Source organism: Lepisma saccharinum, chromosome 7, assembly GCF_977018435.1.
Source record: "Lepisma saccharinum chromosome 7, izLepSacc3.1, whole genome shotgun sequence".
In the NCBI taxonomy this organism is placed as follows: Eukaryota; Metazoa; Arthropoda; class Insecta; order Zygentoma; family Lepismatidae; genus Lepisma; species Lepisma saccharinum.
The window spans coordinates 28,127,872-28,151,327 of record NC_139235.1 but is presented as its reverse complement, the minus strand read 5'-3'; the positions used below and the strand labels follow the sequence as shown (position 1 = coordinate 28,151,327).

Sequence of the window (23,456 nt, the reverse complement as noted above, 5' to 3'; positions counted from 1 at the left end):
TCTGATTCATATCAGGTTATCTTGATTGCAAACATTCAATTGATATTGCATCAAATTACTGTTATGCATATAATTTTATTCTTTGTCAAATATACCAAAAAGTTACTTGGTGAACATAATTCCCTTTTCTATCTATTACAGGTTGGCAAAATGTGACAGTATTTTGTATCATGTCAGAGATGCACTCCTCCTGTTGCCATTGCCGTACACTGACTTATTTGCCCTGCAGCAACTAGGAAATGTGACTTTTTTTTAGACATTGAAAATTATTATTTTTTGGGTGGTGGAATTAGGATCACATAGTGTCAAAATAGCATATTGTGCACCAGGTTTCGAAGGTTACCTTAATAATAAAACATCAATTGGAGTGTGTTGTTTCATTACATTTACACCCCAATACAAGCAAGGTAGTACAAGATGCCATTAATATGTGTTTTTAATGGGAAAACTTACTATATCTCTCTTTTACTTAAATGTATTGATTGAAATGTTTTAAATTCACTTTATGAAAAGCTAGTTGGGAGTCTGCCTACAGGCTACTTTCTTTGAATAGGGCCTGTTTCTTTTAACTAATTTAATTTTAACTAACAATAATAATTTATCTTTTCTCCTAGAAGATTTTGTCACTTTGGAATATATACTTCTAGAGTAAAGTACTTGACAAGTTGACAGTAATGGCCTGCACTTGTGTATTAGCAGTGTGCATGTAATAATGGCAATTACAGATCCTGTTGCTTTTGATTGATTGATTTTTTTGTTTTAATTCCACTTTATGCACAGATAGGATAATAGGGACTAAACCTTTACTTTGTTCCTCCATCGGGTATCGGACCCGGGGCCACAGGCCCTGAACATGTAGCTCATTTTTATTAAAAAAGCTAAAGCTCTGTCATCTCAGACTTTTGTTATAAAATGAAATGCAAAGCTATTTAGACAGAACATAACTTGTATAACATGTCAACGTTTTTACATTAGCAATATTCACTTGCGGTATATACTTTTTTTGGGCTTCTAGCTATCACCGCATCGTGTGGCTTCTTCAGTAGGATGGACAAAATTTAACAATTGAAACATGTTCAAACATAAAGGTTAAAATCGGTAAACTCGTGCAAGTTAAAACCTATAAAGCAGCTGCCCTTCCAAGATGTTCACTCCTGCAAATATTGATCGAAATTGGTCTCATAGTCTAAAATCTTTGGGAGTGAATATCTTAACACATTCTTATTTTTATTAGAGGTGGTGAAAAGAATAGTAAAATATGGCGTGGCTATTTTTTAGTCATAGTTCCATGAAACATACATAGCTTATGATTCTTCTATTTCAGACACAACAGTCAGTGTACAGGTACATAGGTTTTAATTTCTGTGGCAAAGTCTGTAAGCTTTGTTCAAGTTTTCTAGGATTTGTTTTGTCATTTGCACCCCCTTTTTTTTACCATAAAACTATTCTGCACATGCTGGACTTGTTGGCCATGTTGTGTAAAGCGACAATGGCTTTGGACTCTGCGTTTCAACATTGGTAAATTAAATTAATGTACATATTTGACTAGACTACTTGGTTTCTAAATTACTCAATGATGATTTATCTTAAATATGGTTATACAAAGCTATTAGAAATATTTAAAAACATATTTGTAGAATGTTTTCAATTGACAGCAAACTATCCTCTAAGGTATAATGGAACGCCCATTGAAAAACTTTGATAAAGAATGGAAAACCATATTTACATTTGGTAAACTCTTTACATAATTGTGTATTAAATGTAATGTAAGATTGAAATTGATCAATGCACAAAAATATCAATGATAAGTGCTACAAGGTGAACCAATTCTAACAGTACACATATGAACACATGTTTAAAATGTATTAGATTTAAATTAAAAAAAATGTTATGCACTTTTTTTTCTGCCTTAGAGCAAAGAGGTCGGATGACCCACCCTACTGCCAACCATTGGTGAAGTAAGTTTGGGCCAAATGTGTATCACACGTGTTATTTTTGTGTTTATTAAATGTAATAGCTCCACTTTTTCTGATGAAGTTCCTGGTTTCAGTATTTTATCTAGGCTTGTCATTTATTCTTATCATTTGCTGAAGTAAGATCAACTTAATACCAAGTGAAAATACATAATTACGTCTTATAGTATGAACAAGCAGAGCAGTATTTTGATCTGAAAATTAATGTATTTTACTACATATATGAATAATGCAAATGGCTACATTCCTACATATGAAGACTTTTTTTTTGGAATATTAAGCACCGTCCAGTGAGATATATGAGATACAAGTTCATTTCAGTACCACAAGTTATGCCTGTTTTGCACAACAGAGTGGGACGTCAAATTCTGTTGTTCTTAGAAAAAGATTTTTATTTGAATTCAGTACATTTTGTGTTTAGTGTTAGAAATAGTTCATTTAATATTTATTTCTATTATTGTTTCTTCGATTTGTCTTGACTGACTTTTCAATGGCAGCCAAAGTTGCCACTGTACTTGATGTAACAGAAATACAGCTTTGCAACTGCAAATACTGTTATGCTTACTTTTTGCTATGTCGCTATGTCCTACAGCAAGCAAACTTTGGTTCTTTCAGTGCCTATTTCACTATGAAACAGCACCAGTGTCAGTGTGCTATATCGTGAATATTAGCATTTTGAAACACTAGATTTGGTGTTGAAACTAAGAAGTATTGGAGTTCGAAAGCACCAAGACTGGTGTTGAAATTCAGGAATATTGGAGTTTTAAAACACCAAGACTGGTGTTGAATTTCGGGAATATTGGAGTTTTAAAACACCAAGACTGGTGTTGAAATTCAGTAATATTGGAGTTTTAAAACACCAAGACTGCTGTTGAAATTCAGTAATATTGGAGTTTTAAAACACCAAGACTGCTGTTGAAATTCAGGAATATTGGAGTTCTGAAACACCAAGACTGGTTTTGAAATTCGGAAATTGGTGTTCTATCACACCCATCTTGGTGTTGTAGAAAATAAATATGGGTGTTATAAAGCACCAGGTAAGGAGTTCTGTAACATCGTTTAGGTGGCTACTGAGTTGCCACCACTTTTGGTGTTGGAGAGCTTCCATATTTTTAACAGTGTGGTACTGGTGGGATATATATATGCTGTCTAGTAGATGGTGTTATCACCCCGGGCATCAATTTCAGCTTGTAACCGCCGTGGCATACTTCGAATAAGGTTGGCAATGACTTCTTAGTCCAATTGCTCCCATTCTTCATGAAAATCACGTCTTAGCTCTTCAATTATTTCTGGAACTATTGCGCGGTTTCTGATATGTCGTTTCAGTTGATCCTAGACGTGCTCTATCGGATTTAGGTCCGGACTTTGAAGTGGCCATTCTAATCGCGTAATCCCAACTTCGTACAGGTACTCCGTGACAATATTCGCAATGTGAGGACGCGCATTGTCATGCATAAAAACAAAGTCCGGGCCTATGAACGATGCATATGGTACAACATGATCTGCCAAACACTGTAATATACCTGCGAGCTGTTATTGCCCCATTCTCTACAAGAGCCAACTCTGTACGTCCTTGTAAAGAGATACTTCCCCAGACCACGACACCACCGCCTCCAAAGGGTGTTATTTCAACGAAACAACATTGTGCATAACGCTCATTAGGTATTCTATACAAATGTTCACGCCCGTCTGATGAACGTAGGTTGAATTTTTACTCACCGGAGAATAAAACCTTTTCCCACTGCTCCACATTCCAAGGTAAGTGTCGTGTAGCAAATTCTAGTCTTTGCTTGCGGTGTCGTGCTAACAACCTGGGACCTGTAGCCGGCCCCCGAGATAATAAACCACTTTCATTCAGTCTTCTACGAACTGTTCGTGAAGAAACCACAGCTCTATGAACATTTCTCAAACGCTGTACCACAATATTTTAAGTTCTACGACGGTCTCTTAAAACTATGATACGCATGAAATGATCTTCTCGTGTTGTTGTGCATCGTTTTCGACAAGAACCCGGTCTTCTAACATAGAAATCAGTTGCATCTTACCGTCTGAGAGCTTCATGGATATACTTCGTGCTATATTTAGCACCCTAGCAATATAGTGTACACTGCGACCATTATCACGAAGAGCTACTGTTTTTACTACCTCTTCACGTCTCATTTTGAAGCTAGCAAACTTCCAACACACTTGCAAGAAAAACACCAGCAATGACAATGTCAATAATATCTGTTACTATGAACCAAAATCCATAGCTCCCTAAACATTAAACAAAATAACATCAACAGGAGTTGAAAATCAATAAATTAAAACAAAATTGCATAAAATTGATTTTGAGCCTACTAGGTGTTCCAAATAAGTAAATACGAGTAAACAAATAAATAAATAAATAAATAATAAACGGAAATAGTATGGAAAATGTTCAATAATGAATGTTTAATTGTTCAATATTTCACTGAGAGCGTACTTCATAAGTAATTGCAATTCAGATGTCAAATATTAAAGTGTCCGTTTTTTTGTCCAGAAGTGTGTGTGTGTGTGTGTGTGTGTGTGTGTGTGTGTGTGTATATATATATATATATATATATATATTAGGGATGGGACCAATTAATCGGTACTCTATCGTTATCGGCCGATATAAGCATATCGGTATATCGGTAAAGTTACCGATCCGATATATCATTAAATATCTGATAATTTAGTGCAAAATTCTGCCGTTTTGTTGTAATTTTTATGAATAATCTCCATGCCCTTCTTTCTATAAAAGTAAATGTCTAAATATGCAACTTCTTTTGCACTGAAATCACCTTGAAACACACATTTATTAAGGAGATTAATGAACATTTCAGGTTCTTCAAGGATCATTTCTAATTTACATCGGATTGGCCAAAATTACATATCGGCCCATCCCTAATTTTTAATAACAGCAGTACCTATTCTTCTAGAACATTCTTCAAATCGCTCGTCCATCTTCTTATCTTGTCTGCTCTGTGCAATGTCTTGTGGAAACAAAAGTATACCGACAAGTACGGTAACAAGTAGTGTTGGGCAAAAACTAACAGATGAGCCAGTACCACAACTAGTCCAAGTCCAACTGGAAAATCCAGCAGATCTAGCCTCGTGTGATTCAGACATTACTTCCAGTTGGTTTAGTGGACACTTTCCCCATTACATTTTACTAGACTCAATGTGATTGGTAGTTTGTTATTTTTTGCAGAATGTGTGTTCGTTCCTTGCAACACTGGCATGCACCATCTCATGACAGATAACATCACAGATATCTAATATATAAAAATGGATGTGTGTGTGTGTATGTTTGTTCCGGTATAACTCTCGAACGCCTGGAGCAATTTCAACCAAACTTGGTACACAAACATGATAACATGACAATTTGTTTATTTTGATGTCCTTTTAACGTTTCTGTGGCCATTTTAATGACAACCTGCAGAATCAACATTAAAACATCCACTCACCTCCGTGATATCTTCCAGTCTGTGCAGAATAATTTTAGGAGAGCTCTTAATGGACACGTTCTCAGGTCTTCCATTGGAAGTCAAGCCTTGGCCGTCCTCTTTCTCTGACGATGCCATCATCACCTTCTTCTTGAAAGCGTTTTTCTTGATCGCAGCCCGAAGCTTCCTCACCTGCTCACTGGACTTCCGATGAACTAGAAAGAAAGGTTTCATGTGATAAACTTAATGAACATTGTACGAGTGGCCACACATAATAAGTGAATAATAACGAATCTTACACCGTTAGGGTCATTTTTTCATTCACCAGTAAAACTGCAATTCTAAGATCTATTCTGACCCTATTGGTTGAAATTTGAACACTGATAGGGAGATATAGTGTTTAGAGTGGAGAGCACACACAAGGCCAACCAGCTGTGTGAAGGACTGAGTGGTTTAGTACAAGTAATGTACTAAAACAGGGAAGTGCTCTTTCCCCACTGCTCTTCATAATTACAATAGATGCAATTAAAGAAATGGAGAAGAAAATAGGAGAGGAAGAGATGAGGCCCTGTTGTTCGCTGATGACTTAGTAATATGGGGAAGTATAGGGGCAGCTTGATAGTTGGAATGAGGAAATTAGAAGAGCAGGAATGAAATTCAGTGCAGAAAAGAATGAGGTGCAAATAACAACAAGAAACAGACCAAGAATAAAGGTGGACATGGAAGAGTTGAGGGTAGTGGAGAGCTTCAAGTATCTAGAAACTTTCTATCGGTACACTATCGGTATCGGCCGATATAGGCATATCGGTGTATTGGTTTATCGGTAAAATTACAGATTATTTTACCGATCCGATATATCGATAAATATCTTATAATTTAGTGCAAGATTCTGCCATTTTGTTGTAATATGGATAATCTTCATGCCCTTCTTTCTAAAAAAGTAAATGTCTAAATATTCAACTTTTTTTGCACTGCAGTCACCTTGAAACACACATTTATTAAGGAGATCAATGATCATTTCAGGTTCTTCAAGGACCATTTCTAATTTTATATCGGATCGGTAGAATATCGGTTATCGTTGAGTTGATGTTTTAAGTCCACTTTATGCACAGTAAGGCTAATCGGGACTGGACCTACAGCTTAAAGTGGGATCCGAAGCACTTGTGCCTCCACCGGGTATCGAACCCGGGACCCCTTCATTACAAGGCGATGACGCTACCACTGCGCCATGGGGGAGGCCCAATATCGGTTATCGGTATCGGTAAATTTTATATCGGTACTTTATCGGTATCGGCCAAAATTTCATATCGGCCCATCCCTTATATATATATATATATATATATATATATATATATATATATAAGATCATCAACTTTCGAGCCCTACGTCATTAGTATTGCTGGATTGTAATAACTTCATTGAGCATATTCTTACGTGGAAATATTTGTTTATTAAGCAAACCTCGCCTATGCATGTAATCAAACATAAGACTCTTAATGACCTGTACACATGACGCCATTTGGCATGACCTTGATTGTGTGCCCTTCCCCTGGAAAACTTATTTGTTAACGGCCAGTTGGTTGCGAGGTGTAGATTAGCGTCCGGTAATTATTTCGATTTATTTCTTTCAAATGGTTACAAAGGATTCAGAATGTACACTTAATATCCACTAGACTATTTTCGGTCGTAGTTTTCGGTTTCAGTGATGGGGATATATGAATAGTATTTTTTGAATGCAACAAATTTTTTTTTTACCTTTACCTTTACCTTTACAACAATAAAGAGAAGAATCCTTACCTCAAACAGTTTCTCATGAGAAACGAACGTCCTTCTCATGAAGTATGTTTCCGGATCTTCTGGAATATGAATTAAAATATTAGTCCAGGGAAGGTATCGAAGTGCAACAAACATGTAGGTTCAAACAATGATTAATGCAATTCATCTCAGGTATATCAGGAGCTTCTAATTGTATGACCTTGTTATTTACTTTTAGAAATATTCATGGATGTTTCTCTCAACAGCTGAAAACTGCTTCTTATTCTATTGAAAAAAACTCCCAACATATGCTTCCAATTTCGGTGATACTCTGCAAGGCTTTTCTAGAAGGATACACGGAGTGTTGTAATGAATAAAAAATCGATTTGGGATTCTAGTTTGGTGTACAAAAAATTGGAAATTCATCATTAATTGGATCTGAAAGCAGCTTTAAATGGGGCGTTTGAAGAGTTTTAAACCATTTTACCATTTAAGTTCAATATTGTGCATCTTAGTGTCGTGAATTTATATAGATAATTCCAAGCGTTTGCACAATATCTTCAACAGAAATTACATAATTTTATTTAAAAAAAGACAAGTATTTAGTTCCCAAGCCTTCTGCAAATTCGAGGATTTTCCGCTTATGGCGCTGCTGTCGCTTCTGGGCAAGCAACCTTCTGAATGTGTATTATCCCATCTGCGGCACCGGTCATGTGCCGGTCGGAGCGGAGGAGGGGGAGGGGTGGGGAGGGTTTCACACCGCAATTTGTAAACTTATCTTGCTTTGACATCTGATTTATGTTTTGTCCGCGCAAAGACCTTGGAAACTCAGGGAAGTGCGTTCATTCCTTCAGTGGGTGGCTACTTTCAAAATACAAGACAGACAGTCTTGCAAGTCGAGGAAGTGAATCGCCATCACTTAGCTTACACAAATTACGTCGGTTCGTACAAGTCTGATCCGAAACAAGAAATCCAGTTACTTCGTAGGCTTACTCTGTGATGCTCTCCGATTTTTTTTACATATCTAGGTTATATGCATCATAATGAGAATTGAAGAAAATGTAGGATGGAAGAGGGTGGTTCAGAGATTCCCATTTTCGCATTTTGAATTTTGTTTTTACCTAATACAATAATTATACTTATACTAAATCTTTTGCGCCGCGGTGAGACCCAAGAACTGACTTATTTTAATTTATTGAGGCTCAAAGTAAATAATAAAATAAAAATTTAAATGAACGTTCATCGTATTATTATTATTATGAAACGTAAAGCGCAAAATTTAATAGGACGACAATGCTCTGTGTGAGTTTGGTCTGGAGGAACAAAATTTTAATAAATTTATTTCCAAACCATGAATTTCAACTGAAATTAATGATTTCCTCGATCGCATAGTGGTAGCGTCATCATCTTGTAATGAAGGGTTCCCGGGTTAGGGTACCACTTTAAACTGTAGGTCCAATCCCAATTAGCCTATCTGTGCATAACATAGGACTTAATACAAAAATTAATGTAAGATTATGTAAAAACTGACAATTTTGACTGACGTGTCGGCGTTAAATTAACCTAAAAATTAAAAGACAAATTACACAAAAATAACAGAAAATTTACGAAGGGGAAAATATATGTTACTGGTTGGAAGATGTAGAGGCTGGGGAAAATGAGACAGGAGACACTTACCTGGAATCCCCTTCAATTTGAACAGTGACTTGACATTGGTAACATTAACTAAGGAAGCATTCATTCATTAACTGACATTCCAGCCTATAGGACTTATGACCTTGCGGTGCATCACAGTCAGAAATCTGGTGAAATCTCAATATTTAGTTTCAAGTGGGATCCAAACCACTCCTTCGGGAGTGGCGTGCCTTCACCGGCTATTGAACCCGGGGCCCTCTTATTACAAGGTGTTACTTTTAAGCCACTGGGAGGCCCTAATTAGTAATGCATAATATTTGAATACAATTGAATTGTGTTCCTTTTCCAGCAGTTTAGCGAGTAAAATTTTAAAATTTCGCTTACACTCGAAACTAGGGCGACTTTTTTTTCGCCTCATTTGAGCTGGAATGAGACTTGGGAGAGTCTACAACTTGTAATACAGAAAACTAACTTTTATTTATAACTCTTTTATCTCTCTCTGTGTGTGTAAAACCATAGTATCTTTTTCACGATTAGGTCTTGTTCCATTTTCCCTCCTGCGTTCTTTGCTCTCTCTCCCTGGCTCTTCAGATATAGAGCTTCCTTCATTTCTTGCCCTTCTCTTTCTCTCTCTCCCTCCACTTGCTCGTTCTCTATTTCGCTTTCTACCTTTTGCTTCTGTTTCTCATTCTCTCTTCCTGTAGATTTTTCTGTATGCCTCTCTTTTTGTTTCTCTTCCTTCCTTTATCTCTTTATCGTTCTGTACTGTTTCTTTTCTTTGTTCCTTTTCTCACTCCATCGTGAGAAATGTTTATCTTCATTTCTCTCAATCCACCCTTGCCTCTGTTATTATAGTCTGTTTTGGTTTATTTTCCTCTTCCTTTTCCTCTCTTTCAGTCTGTTTTGCTTCTTTATTTCCACTGGAGGCACATGGCACAGTGGTTCGGATCCCACTTTAAACTGTAGGTCCACTCCCGATTAGCCTTTTTGTGTGGATAAAGTGGACTTAAAACAACAAATCAATCAATCAATCTTTATTTTCACTTTCATTCTCTATCCTTTGGTTTTTAAGCATCACGCTCCAGCCTCCTTTAGCCTCCCCCCGCCCCTTAGGGTGTCGTCCTACACTGGTACCTATTTATTTGAGAATGGGTGAACCCCAGAGCCGCTTTATGAAGAGAGAAGGCCGCAAAAATCCGACCTCACAAAACACGCCCAGGAATCTAATCTTAGTTTCCAGCAGGCCAGTGAGACGCCCAGCCGACTTTACAAAGGGAAAACTTTCCTGGTACTTTTTTTTTTTTTTTTTTTTTTTGCAAATCAACTTTAATCTCTATTTTCTCATTACAAAAAGAATAGTTTCGGAGAATTAGAGATTATAAAAAGGAATTCACCTTGGGTTTTCCGTAACTTTTGAGCCGAGAACTATTTAGGGGAGGGAGATCAAGAGGGCACTGGCATACGCAGAGTGGGTGCTAAAAGAGCTACAGCCCCCCCCCGAAATTTTTTTGAAAATAAAAAATTCAAATGAAGGTAGTAATAAAGTCGAAAAAACTCAAAATGACCCCCAATAACCAATTTTGTGTTTGAATTACTTTTAAAACGAAGGTTTAAAATGGTAATTTGAGCTCATACCAAATGAAAATAAAACACCAACACTGAAATTGATTTACGGCAATGTATTCTATGATTCAACCAAATATTTAATCTCCCTCTGTTCAGTAAAGGTTAGATTCATGACACGGAACCCGCATTCACATTCAGTTGTAGATATTGGTATAATTTCAATTGAATTCACATAATCCTTGAGTGAGGTGAAAATGTGTCTTGGCTGACATGATTCCATAAAACACAGGTTCTTAATCGTCTAAATGCCATGTGTATGCATTTAATAGGACCATATGCAAAAATAAACCTGTCATCAAAGCGGCCATTCATACTGTGCAATTAAGATTGAAAACAATGCTTTCAAACGTATGGTTTTCCTCGATTGGGGACCACCTCGACTTATTTTTATAAAACACAACAAAATACTACAGATCTCAACAAGCTTTCGAAGAAGATTAAATGACCAAGCGACTCAACATACGTCAGAAACGCCGCCCAGTTTTAGTGTTCGATACAAGAGTACTTGTGAATCACGAGAAGTCTGAAAAGTATCGAATACATGGCATTTACAAGAGACAGCCAGGGGTGCCAATTTTTCAAAAACACTGGGTGGGCTCAAAAATTTGAATTCACAAATCACATAAATTACTGGGTGAGCTCGGGCCCCACAGACCCGTATAAATTGGTGTCACTGTACACAGTCTCCATAAATTGCATAACGAGAATTTTTTGTATGTAGCTATGGTGTGGTAAACTTAATTGAATCCAAATGGAACACCATAAGTACGAAATAGTTTACAAGTAGGTTGGAAATAATGATCCCCGGTTGAGATGTGTCACTCATAACTAGAAATTTGATGTTTCAAAACAAGAAGGGTGGAAAATTCCTCCTATTGTCCCTTCAAATGACACCCTGCATTAAAATTAATAGATATTCGCTACTTTCAAATGACAAAATTCTGATTTTCAGTTTCATCCTCTTCCAAATGAGCACAAAACGAGCTTTATATGTTTCGAAATTATCTGTTTTTAAAATAACCATAAATCCTAAAAATAAATCTAAAAAATAAATACATTTTAATAATAAATAATAAACAGGAAATCTGTGTGTGCTCTTCTAAAATGAAATTTTCAATGCCCCAACTTTATGTGCGTGTGTGTATAACATATAAACACACACACACACACACACACACACACACACACACACACACACACACACACACACACACACACACACACACACACACACACACACACACACATATATATATATATATATATATATATATATATAAATAAATAAATAATGTGGAGGACGAATTTTGTACCTTACAGATGAAAAATGTTTCTGCGCTAGTGTTTATGCACCATCCAAGTTCACAAGTTCAGCCCCCCAAAAGAAAATATATAGGAAAATATATATAATTATAATCTCTAATTCTTCGTACGCCAGTGCCAGAGGGTATCAAGTACTGAAATTAAATAATAAAAATATACGTTTTTAGTATTTGTTGTATAATCGAAGGTTATTTATTTCTGCCGAACTTATTGGAAGGCAACGATTATATTGGGAACATACGGTTGTGAAGGCCAGTGTCAAAGAAGATTTATGCACACTGGAACTAACCAAGAAATTTACTTTTTGTCTACTGGATCCAACCTTCTTTTTTGTTATTCAATAAATATTCGATCCTTGATCTATTTGACATTCATTTCCCATTTCATTTTTTTGCGATATTAACTACACCTAAGCTAGATAAAGAATATGTGTTGTTATATCCCTCTTCTTACACCGTCGTTTTGCCTATTAAAGTAATAATAATAATAATACATTATTAATTAATTTACATATTTAATTAATGTCATTAATCTAATGTGAATACTTTAATTTCATCATTTATATTATTATTATTTCTGAGACTTGGTTCGGACTCTCCCCCCCCCGAAATATATTTCTTGATACGTGCCTGCTTTTGACTAATCTTGATTGATTGATTGATTGATTTGTTGTTTTAAGTCCACTTTATGCACAGGAAGTCTAATCGGGACTGGACCTGCAGTTGAAAGTGGGATCCGAACCACTGTGCCATTTGCCTCCACCGGGTATCGGACAAACTAATCTTGAGTAATAGAGGTCCCGAGTTCGGCGGTTATGTACAGAATGGTATTTGAAAGGGAAGGGGAAGTCCTCCATCTCTTGCTAATATTTGGTTATTGTGGGGAGACTATATATGTACAATTTATAATATATCGATGCTTCAAGAGCAGTTGCCGGAAATTTTGCAAATACCTCACTCTTTACGTGCATCTATCGATTTTGGACACTTATCAATATCTCCAACTATTAGAGCACAGCGAATTATGATTGTGAACTGATAACAAAAAGTTTGTTTGCTAAACTTGTTTTAAGACCAATTTATGTACAGAAAGGCAAATCGGGACTGGACGTATAGTTTAAAGTGGGATCCGAGCCACTCAGTGGGGTAGCGCAGATCTTTGGCCCCATCTTGCAAGTAAAATATTGAGGGGCCCCCTTAGTGTAAGAAAAATATGATGCCAGAGTGGGACGGAGGTACAATAGTTAGCTAGTTATCTGCCCTCTCCCCTTCGTTGTACAAGAAATTAACTTTTACCTCAAATATTATGCCTTCCCATTTTTTTGTTGTCGACTTATATCACTGTAGTACCTTGTTGAAACTAAATCAGGATGGTCTGAATCTCTGAAAAATAACTGGAAGAAGAATCTGGAAATATTTTCTCTACTTCAACGCAGGGACACAGCCAGGAATCACTTTTGGAGGAGGGGGAAGCTTCCCGCTGCCAAATATTTTGTTCCTGATGCTTTGTATTTTTGCTTGAAATTTTTTTTAATGAAGTTACATATATTTCACAGATATTAAAAAATACTGTTTTGGTGGAATTGTAAAAAGATAGTAAACACTCCTCTTTTGGACTTTGAGGTGGATGTGCCTTCAGCCCCTAAGCCATCCCCTGGTTTCTCCAGGTCAAGATTCATTGTAAGAGTCGCTCATATTAGCCTTCTAATACTGAGTGAGTAATATACTGGAACAGTTCTTTTCCACCACTGTTCATATCTATACTTCATTTCTAATTATTTTCTAATATCATTCAAGAATTCTATCATTTCTTCATATTTCTAGATCTTTCCAGCATTTCTCCGATTTCGCAGCAACTTCTTGCCAGTATTGCTGTAAGATTCCCCCTCGCAAACCCTAATTCGCCACACATGGCCCATGACGGATTCGACCCGAGTCTAGCCTCGCATCGCAGCCATCTTTACTTCTGAAATCCCTATGTCTTTACACTAAACGTTCTTACGAATATCTTAAATCTGGCAACTATCGGCTAACCATAGCTCTCTCTTCTATTCATCTTTCCACTAATGGCCCAGAGGCAGCCACTGCTATTGTCAACTGTGTGTCTCTCTCCAGCCATTTTGGCGACGCTAGTCATAATGTGACAGTCAGATTTACCGTCATTATTATTATTATTATTCATGTCTGTAGCGGTAAAAAGATGTGTTGATTCAAAGTGTTGAGTGTTTTAATTTGTAAGAATACATATTTGATTTTTGCCAAGCCGACGGGAGGAACGAGACGTTCGCGTGTCTTAAGGGTGAGCACCTGAAGGGTCACGTTATGCGTCTAAAGCTTAGGAAATTCGACCGTAATGACAAACATTTAAATATCTCGGTTTCCAGCGGTCAGATTCATGTGAAACTTATACCAGCGCAGCAGCATGTGTGCAAGGACGGATGTGTAGAGTTTCGTCGCGATCAAGCAACAATTACGGACGCCAGATCAAATCGGTTGTAATTGATCAGTTTGTTGACACCGGTTGCAATTGAGCTATGGGCGACAGCCAGGCGGAAGCTTAATCCGCAGAAACCGAACTTCGAGCACGGCCCTTCCAAGTTGGGAGACAATAGAGCAAAGTGGAATGACCTCTCCGGAAGCGTCCCTTCAACGAGCGCCTAGCGTCCTTTTTCAAAATCCAAATAAAACGAAGGACATGGTTTTTCGATACACAGTCTTACCGCGATCCTTGTAGCGAGAGCACCTCCGTGCTACCTCTCCGTATATACTTTTGCCGCGATTCTTGTAACGAGAGCACCTTCGTGCTACCTCTTCGTGTACAGTGGACTTTGTTGTGTTTTGCGAACACCAGTGTGTGTGATAGGCAGTAAGTCTACACGAGTGCGCTTACCTCAACCGCTGGGAGAAGTTGAAGCGAGACCGTGTTTTCGTGATTACCTTACGCCGTTTATAATTTTTTGAGAAACGAGGAACACCGGAAACTATGGCGGGCTAGAGGAAGAAGAGAGATGAGGGCGTTACCGTCGATTCGCCCGATGTCAGACGAGACTACGCCGATGATGCCTATCAGCCGCCACGGAGAGAGAGAGAGACGACGAACGCCGCCCTGTTGATGCTCCGACGACGCCTACCAGCCGCCACGGAGAGAGAGAGAGACGACGAACGCCGCCCTGTTGATGCCCCGACGACGCCTACCGGCCGCCACGATGACGTCCCGACGCCCATACCACGGAGATGTTCGCCGATCCCGAGAGGAAGAGAAGCCGAGGAACCAGACGTACGAACGCCCTTCGCATCTTCATCGTCGCGACCAAGGAAACCTTTCGTGTGAATACTATATGTTTTCAATCGCTCATAAAGACGCCAGGATGCACCTCGGAAGCTGAGAAATGGTAATGTATTCATCTGTGTGATTGTCAGCACGTGACGGCCCGATTGATTTAGAGAACGCCCTTGAAATTCGTCAACATTTTGAAAAAGCCCACTCAACTCGAACTTCATACCAAACTCCCGTCGCGCTTGTCATTTGTAATTTATTCGTCTCAGGTCAATTTTTCTTATTCCTTGTGATATTTTTTTAACGATCTTAAATTCATTGTTGTTTGTGCTCCTTTGTATTTGTTTAAAGTGCGTACTATTAGAGTAAAGCGTCGCCCACTTAATTGTTTAATCTACTTGAGGTTTGTTCATTTTTTATGTGTCAGTGCTGTGTCGCTGCTAGCTACGTCCCATACAGCACACCAAGTTTCAGACATATTTCAGAAATATTGCAATCTTTCATATACCTTTCTAATATTCTGGTTTCGCGTTGACGTTACAGAAAGCATCACATGAAGTTCCAGTTTTGTTTCTGAAACATTGCAATGTTATCGTTTCATTGTTTAGTTTCTGGAACTTCTCAGAGACATTGCAACGTTGGATTCAGTCATCATCGGCCATCCGGGAAATTTTCTGAGGCGGCCATGTTGTGTTTACGTTCGACGCTGACCGGGAGTCGTGCACATCTTATGAAGAATAATGTTGTTTATTGATCGGTAAGTTGAATATTATTAATACCAAAGTGTGTTTAATTGTGTTATATTTATGCACGCTATATATTTAATATGTGTTGTGTAACGTGTGTGAGAACGTGAGTGGAAACAAGGCAGGCGTTATCAAACCAGTGTTTCAAGAAGTATTTCGTCTTGTTTGTTTAATTGAAAATACATGATGTGAAGAAGCATGGAACTTCTCGCACCTCATGAAACTAAAATAACAGGGAATAAAGTGCTTACCTATAAGCAGTGCACATTTATAGTATAACGAAAATAGATTGAATGGAAGAGACGGAAAGTACTTCTTGCTGAAAATATATTATTTTTCGGTTACATTATAATTACCACCTTCCTAATTTTGTACAAAACTTGCCCTCTTAAAAAAGTTTCTCACCTCCCTGTGCATAGTGAAGAGGCGTAGAATACTTTGAACTACATAAGTTGTTACGCTAGTAGTTTTTATCTAATAAGAAATACGTTTCTACTAATTCATTCTGCGATTTCGATACGTAAATCGAAGGCTGCAGCATTGTCACGTGCAAATTTTTTTTTAGCTGTGTGGATTGTAGCTCGAGTCTTAGCGAACAGGCTACTACTGAAGATCACAGCATGATTTACATGGTGCTCCTATAATTCAGATTCTAATTTTACAGTACGCAATGAAATGTTGCTGCATTACAATTACCACAGGCTTGAAGTGGGTGAAAGAACAAGTAACAGAAACAATATATTTTTAAAAATTTATTTGCTAACTAATTTTTGTGTTTGTGATTGCGATAATTTACCTTAAATCCAGCAATGCACACAAATAATTTTCCCAACTCTGTGATTACATTGCTTCAAAATATAATTGTCACATTATTGCAAACTTATGTAATCAGAATTTGATCTAAATATGGAATATACAGCATCCACCAAAGTAAAATTTTGACAGTGACTAGTGAAGCTAGCTTCGAGTTGTTTCACCAGGTTTTAATCTGTGCATGCGAATAATCTCTGACCTGACCTGTTACACTGTCACACCTTCTTTAGTTATTGGTGGGTATAAAGATTACATTGGTGTGTGTTTACATGCAGGCGATCATTACTTTTTTACCTCCACACCATGCAGTTGGAAAAATGTATCATGTATGGACTAGTGTATCACGTGATGAAGATAATATTACATTCATAAATGGTTTGGCCCTAGTTCCAATTGTTTAATTCCAATTTCATTATGGTACACAGGCATTTTTTTCATGGTTCAATGTTTGTTTACACATGTACTTCAGAGTTATAGCAATCACTTTCTGTGTTTTTGCTTTGAGATTAAGGTTTCACTTACATGTACTTCTCAATTGCAATCAGCCATTTGTTTACTGCCATCTTGATTATGGGCTACTACTGCCATGTGTGCATGATGCAAAGGGGTTTCTTAATAAAGTTAGGCAAGTAAGGTTTAGGGCTCTTTAGTTTTCAAAAAACGCCTCTAAATGTTTTAGTGGTTAGGTTGGGTGGGTCATTTATAGCTCTAAGTGTTCCAAATGAAAAATGCCTTGTCGACAAATGCTTGCGTAAGGTACTTTTTTCGTGTTTTTATTTATTTGCTAATGAGTTGCACTTTGGAATTCCAAACAGTGGTAATTACTTTCACCAGGGTTCAAATTTATTGTAACAATAAATTCTACAATTTTGCAATACTTAATCTTCCTATGAAACTGAAAAAAATCATTAAACATTCGGAACCATTACCCTTCCAACATCTTATAATGTGATTTCTGGTCTTCAGTACTTCCTGCTATTCTCACAACCTGGTGAAAGAGTTCCATGAGTATTCTCACCACTTGGTGAAAGTAGTTACAGCCAAATTTTAAATTACTTCTGAAACTCAATTCTTACTAGTTCAGCTCTCATTTGGTGGCTAAACCCTTCAATAATAAATAGCCCATGTACATTGAAATGCAATTGTAAACAAAGTAGATGTGGTACTGGTTTAAATGACTGCAATCCTCTGAAAGTGACACAGTGCCATGACTGGACACAGTGTATATTATAATAGAGTGACTAGCTATGCCAGGTGATTCAGCTAGAACCTTGTTTATTACTTCTTTATTAGTTATGAGAGATACATGTTAATCAGCAATGGATAAGCAGCATGTTTCACTCATTTTATATTTTGTGTTGGCGTAGCAGTATGGTATCTTATGCAGGCACTGGAAGTATTGTCAGACTTCTAGAATGTTTTATTTTACTGTTCTGTAATTTTATAAGTAGTTTATGTGAAATGCAATATTTTCTACTTGCTTAGTCAACGGGTTCAAATTATGGAAAATTTTGCATTTCAGTTTGCATACAAATGAATTATTCCTTATACAATTTATGATTTTTTTCTTCTAGGCACTGTTTGCCAACACCAGCCAAATACTAAAGAGCAAGAGGTGTCTGATGTTGTGGCTTGTGCAGGACAAACTTGGCTAGACAGAGAAAACAAGTAAGTAATAACGTTCTGTGATGGGCTAATTTGTATTTTTTTTAGCTCTAGGAGTCATAAAAAACATTATGTTGATGATCCAAATTAACATGTAGAAATTACACATGTGCTGGATTCATTATTGTGCTTGTTTCAAAGTGTAATCTCCCATTATATACTCCATAATGTACAGTGATGGCATCAGCACCCTTTTTATATCTGCCACTAGCCACAATATTCATGTTAATTCAAAGATAGCAAGAAATCTTAGCAAAACTCTCCCCCCACCCATATTTGCCAAGTGTAAACACAGTAGTTATTTTCGGAACGATTGAAGATGACTGAACCCCTCTCAGATTTTCTTCAAATTTGGCATACTCTCTAATTGAGGCCTCCAAATCACGAATCTAAAGTTAAAAGTTGTCGGAAACATCTAGAAATTGCAAAATAAGCTAAAATAAGGCGTTAGTTTTCGGGCTGGTAACCGTCGATTTTTGCAAAAATTTTTGTTTCACAAGCAAAATATATATATTCCTGATACTACCACGACACCAAACTTTAACTATGTTTGCCTAACCTAACCACACGTCAATGGATCGCAATTATTTTGCAATTTCTAGATCCTGATACTACCACGACATGAAATTTTAACTATGTTTGCCTAACCTAACCACACGTCAATGGTTTGTGGGGCTAGCGTCAATAATTCACAATTATTTTGCAATTTCTAGACGTTTCCGACAAATTTTAACTTCAGATTCATCATTAGCAGGCCTCAATTAGTAAGTATGCCAAATATGAAGAAAATCTGAGAGGGGTCCGGTCGTCTTCAGTCATACCTTATTTTCTTTCTTTTCGTAAAATGAAATGAAGTGCAAACTTCTTTTCCAAATAGTAATAACCCGTGGCGCAACAGCCCGTGAGGCCTATCTACCGACCGCCGGTGATGATTGATTGATTTGGTTTATATTACTTTACTTTGCTGCCACATTTTTGCTAATCGTAAAGATTATTATTATTATTAGAAATTCTTTATTCATGGATGCAGTTCAGCCACGGCCAGGCTGGGATTCTAACCTGGAACCCCTATCATTGCAGTGCAATGTGCTAACCACTCCATGAAAATTTGTGCGATGTTCTGTCTTAAATTGTGAACAATGGTCTTTTTGGTTAATGGAAAGTGGCCTTTGGTTAGAAGCCCTAGCGAGGCATATGTATGCTTTTGCTCATATTTCTATCACGTCCTCTTATCAGTTGGCTGCAACAAAAAACACACAATGTATTTATTTTAGAAATAAGACTGAAATGTAAAAATATTTTGTAGGCCTGTAGAACAGATATGGGTTGCAGAAGTTCAAATATATGGCTTGCTTTTATTTTACTCAAGGATAGTTTCATGTCAATTCTGGATCATTCCATGTCAAACCAACCAAGTAATTGGTTGCATGACCATTTTAGAAAAAAAAATCATTTTTAGTACAAATGTTGGTACATGTTTGTAGATATTAAAAACAATATCCCAAAAAAATATTGTATTTAGTTCTCCTGGGCCAGCCATTTTTCCAACAATTGCCCGTGACTTTTTTTGCTCATGTAGAAGTTGACGGATTTCACAGATATTCAATTGTCATACCTTGTAATTTTAATTTCTGGTAAGTCAACTATTAAAATCCTATGTTACTATATTTTCTGATTTTTTAAACCCAACTTTAAAAATGAAAAAGGAAATGCTTCATTCATTATTCTAGGTATACATGTAGCTTAACATTACACACCAATGTCACAAATTAGATCGCATATGTTATGTCATATTTACCAAACAAGTTGAGTCTAAAAGTTGAGATTTTTACTGTGAGTTAGGTTCATGCAGGGCTTCCTCCATGCCAAATTTCAGAATTTTTTCAAAAGGACCCATCAGATATTTAAAACCGAAACTGTCAAAATTCCATAAACGGCCATGTTTAAGCCCATGCTGAAAAAAAAGGGTTGCATTTCCAAGCACTGATATTTTATTAGCAAACATGATGCAGGTAGGTGTGCACGTTAAAAAAATCAACCCTTAGACTAAACTCCTTAATTATAAAAACATCTGGCTTAAAAATCCAATTTTTTGTCTTGTTACCCAAATTACCACCTTAATTTTTGTTCTTAGGATGCAATTTTGAGCAAAACATACTTGAATATCATAGAAAGTATGATTCATTAACTACAGAATGAATTTTGTTTCAGGTCTCTAGCTTTACTGATTTTTGAGATATTAAGGTTTCCGTAATTTGCTACATGAGAAAAAATACACCTTTGCAATGTTGGAAAAAGGATGTTCCAGGAGAACTAAAGACAACAAATATTTTTGAACATTGTTTCTGATATCTAGAAACATGTACTAATAAGGTTTTTCTTTTTTTCTAAAATGGTCATACAACCACCATTGGAGGGTTTCTACCAACAAAAGGGGTTTGAGAACTAATGATCCTCAATTTTAATGAAACTCAGCACATTTCATCTTTCATTGTGGTGAGAAACCACATGATTTTTTTGGTATTTACCTTGAATTATAACCCCTTCAACTTTTAGTTATTCCTTTTTTTTTATTCCATTCCCAAACCTTCCAGTGTGATCTGCACTGTCCTAGACGAAAAAAATTCTGTCGCTCTTCAAATTATGTAATGTGTTTTCAGATTTCACAACGTTAACCGAACAATATAGATTTCAGAGAAAAATGTGCCATTCATATTCCAGTATATTAGTAAAATATTACCTGGTTTTGGCCCAAAAAGAAGGTTTACTAGAATATCGATTTTTTTAAAGGGAAAGTTGCAACACCAACTCAAATATTTTTAAAGTAAAGTTTTTTATATATAATCTAACTTACACAGAAATAAAATTGATGGTGTTTTCATTCCTTCTCTGATTTTTTTAAAAATTTATATCACATTTTATAGTTTTCAAATTATCTCTAAGAATCTAGATACCACAGAATCAATTTTTGGAGTATACAATTTTAAATAAGGTTTTCATGGATGCCAGGAAGGTGTCACCTTAAAATTTCATACTTCACCCATATAATTTTATTTCAGTCACAGTCATTTGAGTTAATTATTAAAAGGATATTGCAGAAATATGATAACTTTGAATTGACGGTGTTTCTTTCAGGGAGTGACACTATTATGGAGAAAATATGTCTCCCCCCCTCCCTTTTGAAAAAAAATTCAGTGCTTGGCGCTACCTGAAAACATCCTGTATTCAAACATGAATGTTTTGTTCTTACCTTTATAATTACTAATATTAGTTTATTTACATTTACTATGACAAAAACACATCTTAAAAAGTAGTTGAATACTACTATAACTTTTTAATACATGGAATAAAATTAACGAGGAATGTAACTTGTATTACAATTTGTAGATTTGATCCCTCGGTTTAGGATGAGACTTTGTGTAGTGTTTGAGCACGTTATAGCTACTGATATACCAAGGTACTAGCATGCACTAGCCAGCCATTTTCAACAAAAAGTACTTCATAGTTTTCCAACCGCTTCTCAAGTAGTGAAGATATTGTCCAATTGCCAAGTGGATCTGGTGGTCCAGTAGTAAGACACCAGTTTGGCTTTTCCTTCCATGCCCTGCGTTCCTGGCATCCATGAAAACGCTATTTAAAATTTTATACTCCAAAAAATGTGCTTCAATGATATCTAGATTCTTAAGAGTTAATGTGAAAACTATAAAATCCGGTAGTCACTTTAAAAAAAGCAGAAGAGGAATGAATCACCATCTATTTTATTTCTGGGCTAGTTAGATGATATATCAAACCTAAGAAAAATCGAAATTGTAGTAAACATTGTTTTTGGCCTAAAATCTGGTAATATTTTACTAATTTATTGGTGTACTAAAATGTGAATGTGATACGTTGTCATATTTTCTTTCTATTATTTTGGTAATGTTGTGAAATTTCAAAGAAGTTTGAATAATTTGTAAGGGAGCTAGAATTTTTCTTCCAGGACAGTGCAGCTCACACTTGGAGGCTTTGGGAATGGAAGAATGAGGAATTACTGAACAACTTAGAGAGAGAGAAAAACTATGGTTTCTCACCACCATGAAAGTATTATTAAATGTGCCGAGTTTCATGAAAATTTGAGATTATGGGTACCGTGGTCTGGTTGAACTGATGTCTGATGTGGAATGACCTTATGCAAAATTTTGTTTCTTTAAATGATATTTCTGCCTACAGAATGCTAATTCAGAATTGATGTTACATGACATTATTCTCTTTACAGGTAAAACTGAATGTTGTTCCACTGAGGCTGTCTGAGTGAGAACTTGTGGTCTGCAGAAATTTCAACTGAACAAAAAAATGTATTTAGACAAAAAAAAATAAAGACTCTTTTGTGAAAAAAATATATATTCCTTTGATAACACTTATCCTTTTATATTTGTTTCATGTGTGAATTGTTGTTTGAAGTCCACTTAATGTGAGATAGGCTAATCGGGAGTAGACCTGCAATTTAAAGTGGGATTCCAACCACTGTGCAATGTGCCTTCACATGGTATTGAACTTGGGATCCCTTCACTGCAAGGTTCTTATTTATATTTCTCACAGTGTATTCTGAAACTGACGAACCTAGCCTAGCACAACCATGTTGAAAGTTAATGAAAGATATAATATAAATCATTCAAAAATCATGTCTTGCACGTTCTCATTTTGAAATGTTTTGATATAAGTTAGGAAATCTATGTAAAATTGTTTTCATGAAGAAATGGTAATGTAGGAAATCGTAGAACATCTTTGAAGCAACAAGACAATGGAAATTTCTCACAAGAAACAGTAATAGCATTGATAATTCTGACTGGCAAGCACAACCTCTGATACTGCACATTTTCAGGATTATAGAGAATGTCAAAACACATTTCATCAATTTTTAAACTTTGATTTGCTGTTGTTGTTCAATTCTTATTTATATTGTTAGTTCCCAAAAATTGCCCAAGTTTAGCTTGTGTCCATTTTGCTCTTTTTTCTTGTGAACTGATAGTTTTCCTAGTTTTTATTTTTTACTGATTCTTTTAATAATAATAATCCATGGCACCGCAGACCTTGGGGTGGCACGGCATACTTAACGGTTGCCAACTTTGTGGTCAATTTCTCCAATTATGTAAGTATGTAGGATATTCTTATCAAATGTATAGACTGCCAATTCAGGTAACTTGTAGGTCACTCTG

General features: G+C 36.4%; 2 long non-coding RNA genes across 4 annotated transcripts in view; one reads left to right on the top strand and one right to left on the bottom strand.

Annotated features, from left to right (window-relative positions):
- LOC145989781 (uncharacterized) overlaps nt 1–23,456 on the bottom strand; it is a 543,271-nt gene that overhangs the window by 442,616 nt on the left and 77,199 nt on the right. For all 3 annotated transcript variants that reach the window (XR_014441896.1, XR_014441894.1, XR_014441895.1), the window contains exons 2-3: nt 7,220–7,278; nt 5,444–5,637 (exon numbers count right to left, since the gene is read on the bottom strand). This is a non-coding gene — a long non-coding RNA (uncharacterized LOC145989781). The remainder of the gene's footprint in view (nt 1–5,443; nt 5,638–7,219; nt 7,279–23,456) is intronic.
- LOC145990164 (uncharacterized) lies at nt 15,725–22,614 on the top strand. Its single transcript, XR_014441939.1, has 3 exons — nt 15,725–15,794; nt 18,171–18,264; nt 22,517–22,614. It is a non-coding gene; the product is annotated as an uncharacterized LOC145990164 (long non-coding RNA).